This window comes from Diadema antillarum, unplaced genomic scaffold (genome assembly GCF_040938485.1).
Source record: "Diadema antillarum isolate AM-2024a unplaced genomic scaffold, OU_Dant_1.0 seq00000386_RagTag, whole genome shotgun sequence".
Classification (NCBI taxonomy): domain Eukaryota; kingdom Metazoa; phylum Echinodermata; class Echinoidea; order Diadematoida; family Diadematidae; genus Diadema; species Diadema antillarum.
Genome location: NW_027271384.1, coordinates 946,603 through 959,953, shown reverse-complemented (window position 1 = coordinate 959,953; position 13,351 = coordinate 946,603).

The following is a 13,351-nucleotide window of genomic DNA, read 5'->3' as shown; positions in this document are numbered from 1 at the left end:
GTAGATGTCCCTTGGGGAGTTAAAGGTCATCACAAGGTCAAAGGTCACAGAAAGGGGTCAATAAATTTTTAGGGCCCAATGTTAAGTTTTTATGGCGCGTTTCGATTATGGCTCATTACTTTTGATCCCCTTTGTCCGTTTGTGACCAAACTTGGATGGTAAATGTCCCTTAGGGTATTGAAGGTCACCACAAGGTCAAAGGTCATAAGCAGGTCAATTAACTTCTGTGAGTTATACAAAATATCAATTCCTTGTACGCGAATGGGCGAGACACAATTTGGCGATTGCCTTGTTTGTGATAGAAGCCTTTAATATTGATTTAATGAGAGCACTATTCCACTGATTTGGATAAATTTGACAATGCCAAGAAAACTATAGCTTCAAAGCTGTCAATTCTTATGTCAAAATAGAGGCACAATGTGATACATTTGTCAACTGCTCAGAGAGACTAAATTCAGCAAAAACATGCATTAGTTTGTATCATTGTTAAGTTGATGTGGTAGTATTCCTTTGAAAGCACACCTTTTTGTCTATATTTATTTGATATACCATATTTATAGTTCAGGGAAACCTTGTCATAAGGTCAGGGAAACCTTGTCATAAGGTCATCGAGACCGCCCATTTCGCCTCATTATTACCGGTACTTTGGTTAAGAACATATTCCCAATTTATTTCAAGAAATAACGGCATGTCCGTGAACATGAAGTAGCACATTTTTACTTCCCTTTCATGCTATTTCTTCGACTTATTCTACATCAAGATCATCAACAAAGAGCTGATTATTTTGTAATTTTGTACTCATCAAAAGTAATCATGAACAACTAGACATCTGAATGCATGTAATGGTGTAAACTATTATTCATCACGATCAGCAGTGTAGAGGACAGAATACCGCACATTCTTTTGCCTGTGAATAGCTCAGATCCTCTTAGTAATTGTTGAGACAATCTTACAATCTTAGTAATTGTTGAGACGTTAATAAGGTACTCCAGATGTAAGATCTTTGCAAAGACAACTTCATACACAATTATCATACTTGTACCTTGTATTCTGCAAAGGAATAAAGTGAATTGACACAAAGAGTAACAGACTGTGTCTAACTTGCTTTATTTAACTCTTTCTCTAAAGTTTGATTTTTCTTCTTTACTGCTGCTGCTGGAATTGAACTACTGTATATGTGAAAGGCATGAAAAGTATTGTAAAAGTCCATCGTAATTTGTCTACTGAACAATACAAAATGTGACTAATATCCACGTTTTTGCGTTTACACGTTGGAATTAAACATTGAAGGTAACTTGAAGAGGCAATCGGTGCTTGGGGGAAAAATCAAGAAGCCTGCATGAAAGTCATACTCTTTAAATACTTTAGATTGGAAATCCATCTACATTTATAACAGATTGTGGTGAGGGATCAATCCAAAATTAAGTTGAGAAAAGGAGTGACTTCTAAATCTACTAATTGAAATTTTCAATCCAATTGGGATTGGTCCCTCACCTCAATCTGAAGAATTTAGAGAGTATATTTTCGTATTGATTTTTTTTTTCTAATTCAAGATATGGTTGTCATGGTGTTGTGACAGCCCCTTTTGTGACTTGTCATTTTCAATTTTCATTTCAATATCAAAATTTCAAATTGGTATAGAATCGCAGCAGAGGAACCCGGCGAGGATAAAATCGATATTTTCTATACTAACTCTTTCTTCTCTTATCTCTCAGCATCTTTATTTTGGGAAATTTCTTCTCGATGTTGCGCCCTGATCGTTCCCTTTATCCAATCTCTCGTCATCAATCAATCCCCGTGATTCGCCGCTTCTCCTCTCGTGTGTCTTCTACTGCACAATTCTTTCATCACCCGTCATCACGCTTTTCTCTCTCCCTCCCCTTTCTTCACTTCACCATCTCACTCTTCTCCCACACACGCACATTCTCTCCCCCTCTGAAACCGTAGGCTCTTGACCTATCTCTCCCTCCTTCTCCCTCTCATTCTCTCTCCTTCTCTTGACCCGTCTCCCCTAGCATTCTTCCGCCTCTACTATCCTTGGCAAATTTTTCTCTCCGCGCTCTTGTCTGCACTAGGCCCATGGACAGTGGCCAGACTATACCCGGGTAAAACCTGCATTACACCTTCCCACAGAATGTATTCATACACACTGACTCTTGCACATAATACCTTGTTGACGTTATGTCAAGAAATGACACTTGTTTACAGTTTGAATAGAGAACAATTAAGCATTATTCCCGTGCTGTATCGATGCGTATTTACAATTTTGAATCTGCGATATTCAATTCTGATTACCAGAAGATAAGTTCTGATAACGTCAGCCCCTTGAATTAACTTGCACCCAAAGGCAGTTTCCTATCAATATTTGTGATTTTGCTCATATTCCAGCAGACCTGTTGCTGTGTTTAACCGCCTTTTAGGATAAAGTTCTTTCTGCCCAGGGTAACCGATACCAGTGGCTTATGATAATGATGAAGATGATTTAAGAGGCCAGCGCTTAATAGAAATGTATATCTCTATACATTTATCTATCAATATCTAAATTTGTATCTATCTATATTTATTTATCTATCCAGCTATCTATCTGCATAATAATGTGTATTTAAACACATGTATATAATTTGATATACTCTAATCAATCAAATGGTAAATCAACATTTAGAATATCAAATCGAACATATATATATATATATATATATATATATATATATATATATATATAATATTATATTGTATTAAATTATATACACTGTATATGGCCCACTGTTATGCATTGATCTCCACATGCATGCTTATTATGATATATGTATTTGTGTCTATGTGAATGTGTGTGTGTGTGTGTGTATGTGTGTGTGCCGTTCTATCTCTCTCACTGTCTCTTTACTCTTTTTCTTTCCTCTTGGTCTGTTTTCTCCCATCCCTGCCGTCCGCTGGATTTCCTTTCCCGGCGCACCACCCAGCCACACACTTCCTACTTCATTAGATATTACAGCGATCCATCCATTGCTTTATCTGCCGCTCTTGCTCTCCTCCACGCGCTCGCTCGTGTCTCTCAGTCTTCCGCTTTCCCGTCGACTCTCGGTTGGCGTAATCTCTCTCCTCTATTGAATTTCCCCTCTCTCCCTCCGATCTCTCCCTCTCTCCCTCTATTTTCCAGGCTAGCGTCTTATCATCCTTCACTCCATTAGATGACATTTGAATGAAGGACGAGGGCGGCAACCGATGGAGTCAGTTATCTACGAGGGGAAGTTATCGAGCTGGAGATCTCTCTCTCCGCTGAAAGAGCAACTGCAGGCAGACACAATATATTACTATGCACGCGCTCTCTCTCCCCCGTAGCTTTCTCTCTCTGTACATCCCTGCGCTTAGCAAAATAATATATGCGACTGTTCGCATTGATATTAGGACACACTGCTAGCTATCTCTCTATATCTCTTTTTTTTCTTTCTCTCTCCATCTCTCTCATGTATTCAGTCTATCTCTGTTTGTATTATCACAAGCGCGATTTTTTTTTCATTAATTTGTGTTAACGTAATTAATGCATCGCGCATCCCAAGAATAAGCTTGTTTTCACCAATTTTTTATCTTGGAAAAAAAGAACAACAACAAACAGACACAAAACTTATGAAAGCTTCCTCATTGTGGCCAGGCAAGACTGCAATGTTGTTCGGCAAAAGGAAGGGTTTCATACAACCGTATATACATTGATATATTGACATAAGATGAACCTCGACACATAAAAAATTCATTGCTTGCATTATTTTGATCGAAGTTGTGTAATGCCAGCGCCGTTCTTATAAGCCAGTAGCATTTTGTATACCACCATGTACAGTCTGTAAACGAACTCATAATAGACATAAAGTTCCACTTCAAATGATTTGACTTTCGTATTGTGATAGAATTAAGACTCGGTCCTTTGTAGCATCTTCATCATGTGTAACCGGGAAAGAGTTTACAAAAAAAAAAAAAAAAAAATCATGAATTTCTGATTGTGAAGAAACCAGTTATGTACGTATCTTGTCAGAAGATAATGCCCTGAATGACTCTTCATTCTCTTTATCATAATTACCTGTAACCAAGAGAGAAAAGTCAAGACAAATGTTGAATTTCAAGTTCGTGAACAAAGCTAACTAGTTACATATACGCACCACTTGTCAGAAAACAATACGCTGCATGACCGATGACGACCCCTTGGAGGTCAGTTTTAGTTTTCAAGCTGAAAGGTCACCTATCTCCTTGGTGAAATAATCATGCTATCAAATGAATTGAAATGAAAACATTTGGTACACTATTCCTCAAAGTAACTGTCCAGAATCAGTCACTATATCATAGACAGATTTGTACAATGTATATTTTTGCAAGTTAGTTATGCCGTATATTATAGCTATCTGCTAGAGAATGAGCCTAAATCTTGCAGCTGATTTGCCGTTGCTTAGCCGTTGCTATGGAAACTGCGACAACTGTATATTGTGATCTTTATAAACTTGTTTTAAAACGCGATCCCTGCGTGCGTCCCTTTAGCGGGGCTTGGAATACACGACCGGGGTCGTGTATATCATGCTCACCACGAATTAATGAAATCTGAGGCGCCAGCCAATCTGACAAAACTTATGCTCTTTTAACGAAAAACATAATACTATCATCAGCAATGCGAACGATGGCAGTTTAATCCTAGCCAAAACATTCTGCAACTCTTAAAAGAACTGCAGTTGTTGATGGAAAGTTTGTCCTAGACACAATTAAATATAGTTCATTTCTTAATTCTACATTTAATCATGTACTTACTCGTTTATATATCAAATTCGTATTCATAATGTATTTCTTTGCGCATACACATTGACGCATTCATCATCTTGTTTCCATGATTTCATTAAATCATTCATTCATTTACGTATTACCTTACTTAAACCCATCCATCTATCTATCTGCATGTATAGGTTTACACGTATATATTACTAGTATACTGTTTGTGCTTACCTGGGAGTGTTTCATCAAGTTAGTCAGCGCTGACAAGTTGTCAGTCTCTGACAATTACCATAGTAACAGTCAGTGACCAGAGCATCTCAACCAATCAAAACCAAGGATCTTGCTGAAATTGTCAGCGCTGACTAAATTATTGATGAAACACCCCCTGCAGTCCATTGGCGTAAAATGACGTCCACGGCGCCAATCCCTGTTCGACTTCTTACATAATTATTACCTGTTGTTTGGTTAAGAAATACAGCGTTTGGGTTCCCACGTGTTTTCCATCTATATATGTGAAAGAAGGCATCAACAAATACTCGAAGCAATGCGAAGCCCTGGTTTACAAACCCGATGTCTCCTTATTATGTTTAGGACCATTTTATCGTAACTGATTAACAAATTGCCCTATACATCGACGTAAATAAGCACTGAATTGATCAGTGTTTTAGTAGAAGCCATGGCAAAAGAAATTATGGGCATACATACTCGGGCGGATTCGAACCTACGACCTCCTGATCTCCGGACAGGCGTCTCATCCACTAGACCACCGAGCTTCCGGCCGACAGCTATATAGTGCTGGTTCCAATCCTTGTAGTTTGCAGCGGGTACTGCGTAATTGAATCTGAGGACCATTTTATGTTTCAAAGAGGTTTGCCATCGCATCATGCAAGATAGGTTGTAAATGTAATAGTTACAGGTATGGCGAAACCAACGGAACAACCAATATACCAGAATGTACTGTGCACATTTTATAAGTCATTACCATGGTTATAGCTGCAATAAAAACAACATTTACAATTATTGCAGATGTTTTCATTTTAAACTGGTACCTAGTATCAGCATTTCATGTTCATAATCGTCAGTAATCCTGCGTAAAAAAAATAATAATAATTCAAATTTTATAAGTTCGGCAACGAGACATGGATTCACTCCTGGCATTCTCTTGAATTTTGTCACCGCAAATTTTCAACATCTGGGATTGTCTATACTTATGCAGTATAATATGATACTTTGTATTAAATATGAAGTCAGTGAGTACATTGTGATTTTATGTTGAGGTGTCATGTGACCCGACGATGAGCATTTTCCTCGTACAGATCCAACATGAGAATACCAGTTTTATGGCTGCTGAACTCCCAATTTCATAGGAAGCTCGCCAAATTCCCATGAAAGTAAATTATGATTCTGTGCTGGTATCATAATTACACGTACGAAAAAGCTACAGAGACTCAAGGAGGTAGATGCGCGTGATACCTCCTTATTAGAATCAAACACCTCTTAGTTTGACCAAGAAACAAATGGCACAAAAACAAAGAGTAATAATGACGTTAGCATTACGCATGTCAATATCGCATTTGAGATTGCACATAAGCAATGCGTCAATGGTGACGGAAGACCTTCTAAAGGGGCCTATATGTCATGTATAGAACATCCGTATTTTCTTTTAGGAAGAGGGGTTTGCGGTAAAACATGTGTTTGTAATCCTTGAAAAGACTGTTGTTTGGAGACCGAAGACTCTAAAAAGAGGAGAGTATAATTCAGGAAGGCAAATAGTGACAGTCAAAGGATAGCGGAGAGCTGGAAGTTGAGGTTACACTAATGGAGACGGGAAGATAGGAGACAATGTTCGGATTTTCACCTCTTCATCACTTCTCTCCCTCTTATCTCCATGGTTTTCCAACCTTCTCCTTCACCCTCTCCTCCCTATACTTTCCGGTTCATCTTTCTCCTCCAGCCGACTTCCAAACCCTTTTACCTGATTCTCACTCTATTCTTCCTTTTATTACCGTCCCTGTCTCCCATCCTCCCGTCTCCATTAGCGTAACCTCTACCGTATGTCCCCCCCCCCCCCAAAAAAAAAAAAAAAAAAAATTACAACGGGACCCTCCGCAATGATAACTTTATAAATAATGAATTAACCCAAATACAATTTCAGGGTATGAAACTATAACTCATTGCCCATATCTTACAGAAAACCCCATTAAATTTGCTTCAGTGGTCAAAGAGAAATGAGGAATTTTGTAGAGCATGTCAGGAATCTCTTCCCTCCAAGTTCTGTCTATTGTGTTTACACATTGCAGTTCCAAGAGCATTCAAGTGCTAAACTTGGAAGAATCAGACTCATGACATGCTTTACAACAATCCAGATTTCTCTGTGACCGCTTAACCAAATTGAATGGGATTTTCTGCAAAATAGAGCTGAAGTAGCATTTTGACAGTTTAATCATAATGGGTGTTATCAATGCAAAAATCCGATTGTATTTTTTGGGGGGACTTACTGTACTTCCAGCTCACCGCTGCCCTTCGTTTGTCACTTTTTGACAATAGTCCTTTCACGGAACTATCACTGTTCCACACGGTGTTACCACGAACCTCTCTTCCTCATTATACCACCATGCCAACTTCGAAACACCTCAGGCAAAAAAAAAAAAAAGAGAGAGAAAAAAAAAAGAAAAAGACAATTTCAGTATCATTCACATCTCACTGGACAGGCCACCACAGCTGTATGAATCTCCTCTTTTTATCCGTTAAAATTGATCACAAGTTAGCTTTGAAACGAGAAAGTAGACAAGAAATATGACTTTACACAATGAGCGTGTGATGGCAATGCTCTCGTACAATATCTAATCATTGTGTTTAGGGATTATTGAACTCTATGGAATCTTTGTAGTTGAAGGTGAAACACACCCCATGAAACTAAAGATTGAGGGTGAAATACAGATACAACAACCAATCGCTGGATCTAAAAATTGAGGTTTTCTGTGTAAATCACTTCGCCATGAAATTTACTTTGTCGTCATAACATCTCCAACGAAAAAAAAAATCAATACTCTCCATTGTTAATGTAATTTACCCATCAAACATTACATGTACAGTGGAATACATAAAACTGGCATCCGCAGTCTACTAATTTGCAACGATCTGAACGAGTTCTGATGAAATCTCAATATCAAAATTGAGGAAAAAAATTAAAGTAATGAATACAAAAATAAGAGCGACCAACTACGACGACCAACTCCGTTCAACAACCTCCTCGACTACCGAAGTCATATATTTATCGCGACCAAATCTCTGCCAGAAGTTATATTCGATTCGGGTCGACAACCGCCAAAGATTTCTGACTTATTACATTCCATTTATCCTGACGTTTCGCTGTCAGACTCAGTCGATCCTTATTATAGTGAGTATTTTCCTATATTACGATTGTCGTTTGCTGGCGACACTTGCCCAGAGAGACTGTCTTGCATGAGCATCGCAATTGGTATGTATGTGAAGAAATTATACGTTCAGTGTCAATACATTCAAACATTACCTCTTCAAACTCGAGCCGTCGTGTCAAATTAATGTCCATAATTAATGTATGGTATGGGGAAAGTGGCGTGGGGTATATAGGGTGGGGTGACGGGGTATCTGGTCCGGATCCAGGAATTCCGTAAAAAAAAGGGGGTGGGGAAAAAAAAAATCTGGTGCCACTTCCGGATTTTATCACCTGACAAGCAAAAAACAAAAAACAAACAAACAAAAAGGCTCCCATGCAATTTTTCTTTTATCTTGCCACTGCCGAGTTTCATCGGCTTACAAGCAAAAAAAAAAAAAAAAAAAAAAAAAAATCATTTTATTTCTTTTAAGAAAATTCAATGGGGGCGCGCGCACGGTGCGACTTCCAATTTCTGGGCCCACATCGCAATGATTATATAAGAGGGAGAAAAACAAGTGAAATGTGCAATAGATCGTGTCGGTAATGTATTAAAATACAGTGCACTATGCACGCTCTGTTTACAAAATTTGCCCTTGACAACAACAAAGCTTGCCCTACGATAGCAACAACTACCGTAAGTGAATGTTTGACTCGGGAACTAAATCAGAAAGAGCAGGTGAATTAAATGCTTCGTTACTATTAGGCCGGTAAAGGAGCTATCCATGAATTGTCATATTTTGTATATAGAAAATGTCTTTCAGCCCTGCAATTATCTCGTCAATAACAACGACAACAATAACAAATATTTTCGACAAAGTATTCCAGAATCAAACTTTGCATCACGTGTATCATCATGATCACTGTTGATGCAGTTGAGATGTGTGTGTATATATGTATACAGTGTAATGGGATTGTGAAATACGGTATACTACATGTATAATATTGTCCCTCACTTATAGACCAACACGTGTAGACGAGTATTTTTTTTTTATGACTCAGAGAATCACACGAAACAAACGAGTAATAATGAAAAGACTTCCAGAACTATAGTCCATTGGCAAGACATTGGGCTTTGGGAGACGTTTACACGAACGAAAGACCATGGACATGGTGAAATACCAACGTTATCTTGTAATTACATCTTTAATCCATAAACAGGTTAATGCAATTAGACAATATATATGGATTTATATTACAAGTAACAAAAAATAATTGGCACATTTAATCCAAGTACAAACACTTCAGCAGTCTTCTATCACCATACACCTTATGGCTCTCATCTTGAAGGTATAATTACCCACGCAGTGACTCTAACTCTTAAAATACAGTGTTCTCTATACATTATGTAGATTGATGCTAACTAAACATCGTTTCCATGTATGACTCTATTGGATTATCCTGCAAATTGGTAGGTCGACATCTTAAATTTATAGAAAGTCCAATGCTACAGCATGATTGTGACACAACAACAACAACAACAAAAGATTGTCATGGGAGAGTTTACAAGTGTCAGGGGACAATGAAGTCATACTTTTACAATACATATGCCTGAAAAACAAAAACCAGTTTAACTTTCTCTCTTTTTTTTTGTCCCATATACATGTACTCTCATTTTTCTACAAAAAGCGACACACTCTTGAGTTTGGCAAACACATACAAATCTTAAATTTAGAAACATGGTAGCTTTGGATCTTCACGAAATAAAGCACACAAATTCTTCAGCTATGTATAAATAATAATAATAATAATAATAACAACATGAACAACAATAATAAGAGTAATAATAATAACAATGATAATAATAATAATAAAAAAATCCTAGCTCAGCTTAGAGAAAACAGAACTCAAACGTTTGTTCAAGCACTAGCATCTCAAACATTTGACGTACAAATTCCACAGGTTCGTTAAATGAGCAAATGAAAGCAGTGGAACTGTGTATATGTCTCAGGTACGGTTGAAAGAGCACTTGAACAAGCATCCTGTTTTTGCTTTGTTTTTTCACTACATGAGATGTCACATGATATTAACATATTTCCTTCACTTTAACCACCTGTTCATCATTGCAGTGGTAGCAGAGACAGAGACAACAAGAGACCCGGGGGTCTCGCGCTCACCTGAGTATCGCAAGTTCACCTTCCATGCATTCTTCCAAACTCTTACCTGAGAACATTGGAAACTTATGGCAGGGGCAGCTTTGGGATCTGGGGGCATGGTGTCCATTTGCATATTCCATCACACTGGTAAAAATATCTGCCAAGTATATTGTACTTTATAGAAGGTTGGACTATGCACTTTGGAAAAAAACAAAGGAATATTGTATCTAAAGCTCTATAACTTTTGATTCTAGAGAAGAATATTATTGAATATTCCTTAATTTTGGAGGTTTGAGCCCCCTGAGGCACCAAGGAAAGAATGGGGCCCATTCAAACACTTTGAGATCCTATCCCCCTAGGAATGCTACTTGCCAAGTTTGGTGAAAATCCATTATGTTGTTTTCAGCAAGAAGATGAAAATGTACAATTTTATTTAGATCCGCATTTGGACCCCCCCCCCCCCCCCCCCCCCGACTCCAAAGGGGGGGGGGGGGGGGCGCAGCCCTGGATCTGCAATCAACAAACTTGGATCTAAAGTCATCAATGTACAAACTCATGGTATTAATTTTGCTTTATCACTTCTGGTTCTAGAGAAGAATTGTAAATATTCCTTAATGTTGGGGGGGGGGGGGGGGATTGGGCCCTCTAGGGGCCCCCAAGGGGAGCATGGTGCCCAGTTGAACAAATTGAGATGTTAACCCCCTGGCATGCTACCTGCAAAGTTTGGTGAACATTCATCAAAAGGTTTTCAAGGTGAATATGAACATGTACAATTTAAGTCCTCATTTGGATCCATCCCACCCCACTCCCCTGGGTCCCGGGGGGGGGGGGGGGGGGGGGGGGGGGCACCCCTGAGTCTGCCTTGAACAAACTTGAAACAACAGTCATCAATATACTGACTCATTGTAGTAACTCAGCTTTTAAAATCACTTCTGGTTCTAGATAAAATCTATAAAGATTCCTTACTGGGAATGGGTTGGGCCCCTTGGGGGGCCCCAGGTGGGGCATGGTGCCCACTTGAAGAAAATGAGATTCTATCCCCCCCCCCCCCCCCCCCCCCAGGGATACTACCTGCTAAGTTGGATGAAAATTCATCATGGGGTTTTCAAGAAGAAGATGAAAATGTACAATTTAGGCCCTATTAGGACCCCTCCCCTGGGTCCTAAGGGGGGCACCCCTGATTCTGCCATGAACAAACTTGAAACTACAGTCATCAATGTACTAATTCATAGTATTAACTTAGCTCTATCACTTCTGGTTCTAGAGAAGAAGATTTTTTTTAAGATTCCTTAATTTGGGGGGGGGGGGGTTGGGCCCCTCTGGGACCCCCAGGTGGGGCATGGTGCCCATTTGAACAAATTGAGATCATATCCCCCTAGGGATGCTACCTGCCAAGTTTGGTGAAAATCGGTCATGGGGTTCTCAAGAAGAAGATGAAAATGTAAAAAGCTTACGCACGATATACGACGCACACCAGACGCCGGACAAAGAGCAATCCCAATAGCTCACTAGGGCCTTCGGCTCAGGTGGGTTAATAATGGAACAAGGGAGGCCAAACAAGTTTCAGTCCTCCTGTGCCAGCTTTCAATGCCACAAAACTGTATACTTTGTTTTAGCTTTTATACTGAAATAAAAACCTGACAAAATGAGAGTCTGAACGACATGGACCGATGGCAGCACCACTGTAAACATGTGTATGAAATGTGCCTATTTACCCTGTAACAGGCAACAAGCAAAGATGAACGCTGAGGCATGTACAGATACAGATAATGATAGGCAGAAAGATAGACAGTATAAGGGAGAATAGCACTAAAATTTTCTCAGTTTTGCTGACGAGGGGTACAAATTTTGCTAACGAGGGGTAAAAGTTCTTGAATTCTCTGTCATTCTTGCAAATAGCGAATATGGCATCTCTATATTTAGTCCTGCTGTAGCTGATGTAATTGCGAGCACCTATACAGGCAGCATTGTAACAGCACAATATGGGAAACAATTATCAATATCATCACAGAAGCTATTGATAATGTCTTCACGACTGCAGCCATCTCTTTGCCACGTGTGAATCACATGAATCATGAGTTAAAGGTCCTGTTTACCTTTGGGAACAGTGATTTTAAAAACGTTCAATTAAGATATCACATTTGATGCATGTGTCACAAAACATCCTACCATATAAAATTTTCGCAATACAGCCTAAAATATAAGGAGATACACGTATCAGTATTTTTCTCATTAAACCATAACTGTAGACAATTTAGTCTGGCAATATTTTTATCATAACTATTGTTCACATTTTGTCTACTTAACAATACCTAACACTAATTATATGGATTCAGTGTTTGTTTCTATCGCCAACTCACATTTTGGAACTATTTTAAAGCACTAATGCTGAGTTTTTGTTTCATCTGCAAATGGTAAATTATGCCTTTCAGCTGTGATGCACATGTTCTCCTGGAGACCACCGCTGTGCTGTATAAATATCAGCATTACAAGCCTGCTACTGCTAGTGCAGTGTGTCAGAAAGTGAATGTATTATGATTCCTAAGACTTTCCATAGTGTACAAAGCAGATGGAGTGTTTTTTTACGATAACACCATGTAGTATTAGTCCTTATAGTTAAAACATTGTTAGGGAAGATGAGTCTGTGGAAAATGCAGGAAGGGTGATATTCTTTAGCTGAAAAAAATTGCTGATAAAAATGAGTTCTGAAAAGAACTGTAAAGAGACGAGTGGTGAAAGAGGATAGATGGGTGAAAAGTTGAAAAACTGTGGTATACTTTTGTTGGAAAGTAGTTATAAGCAGGATGAATAAAGTAAAGGGAGGGAGAAAGATTTTGTAGTATTGTGTCAGAGAATTCTGAATATAACTCTCTGCTACCCCTATATCCATTTCTCTCTCCTGCCTAACCTCCTTCATTATACTTGTTCTGCTTGGAAGTGATAATTGGCAACCACAGAATAACCCCATCTTTCTATCTGAATGAAATACAAATAAATGGGACCCTCATTACATTCAAATGACATATAGAATGCATTAATCACCAAGTTGTGAAATTTTAAGACAAAAGCGTGAGAGACAGTTATACAAAAAACA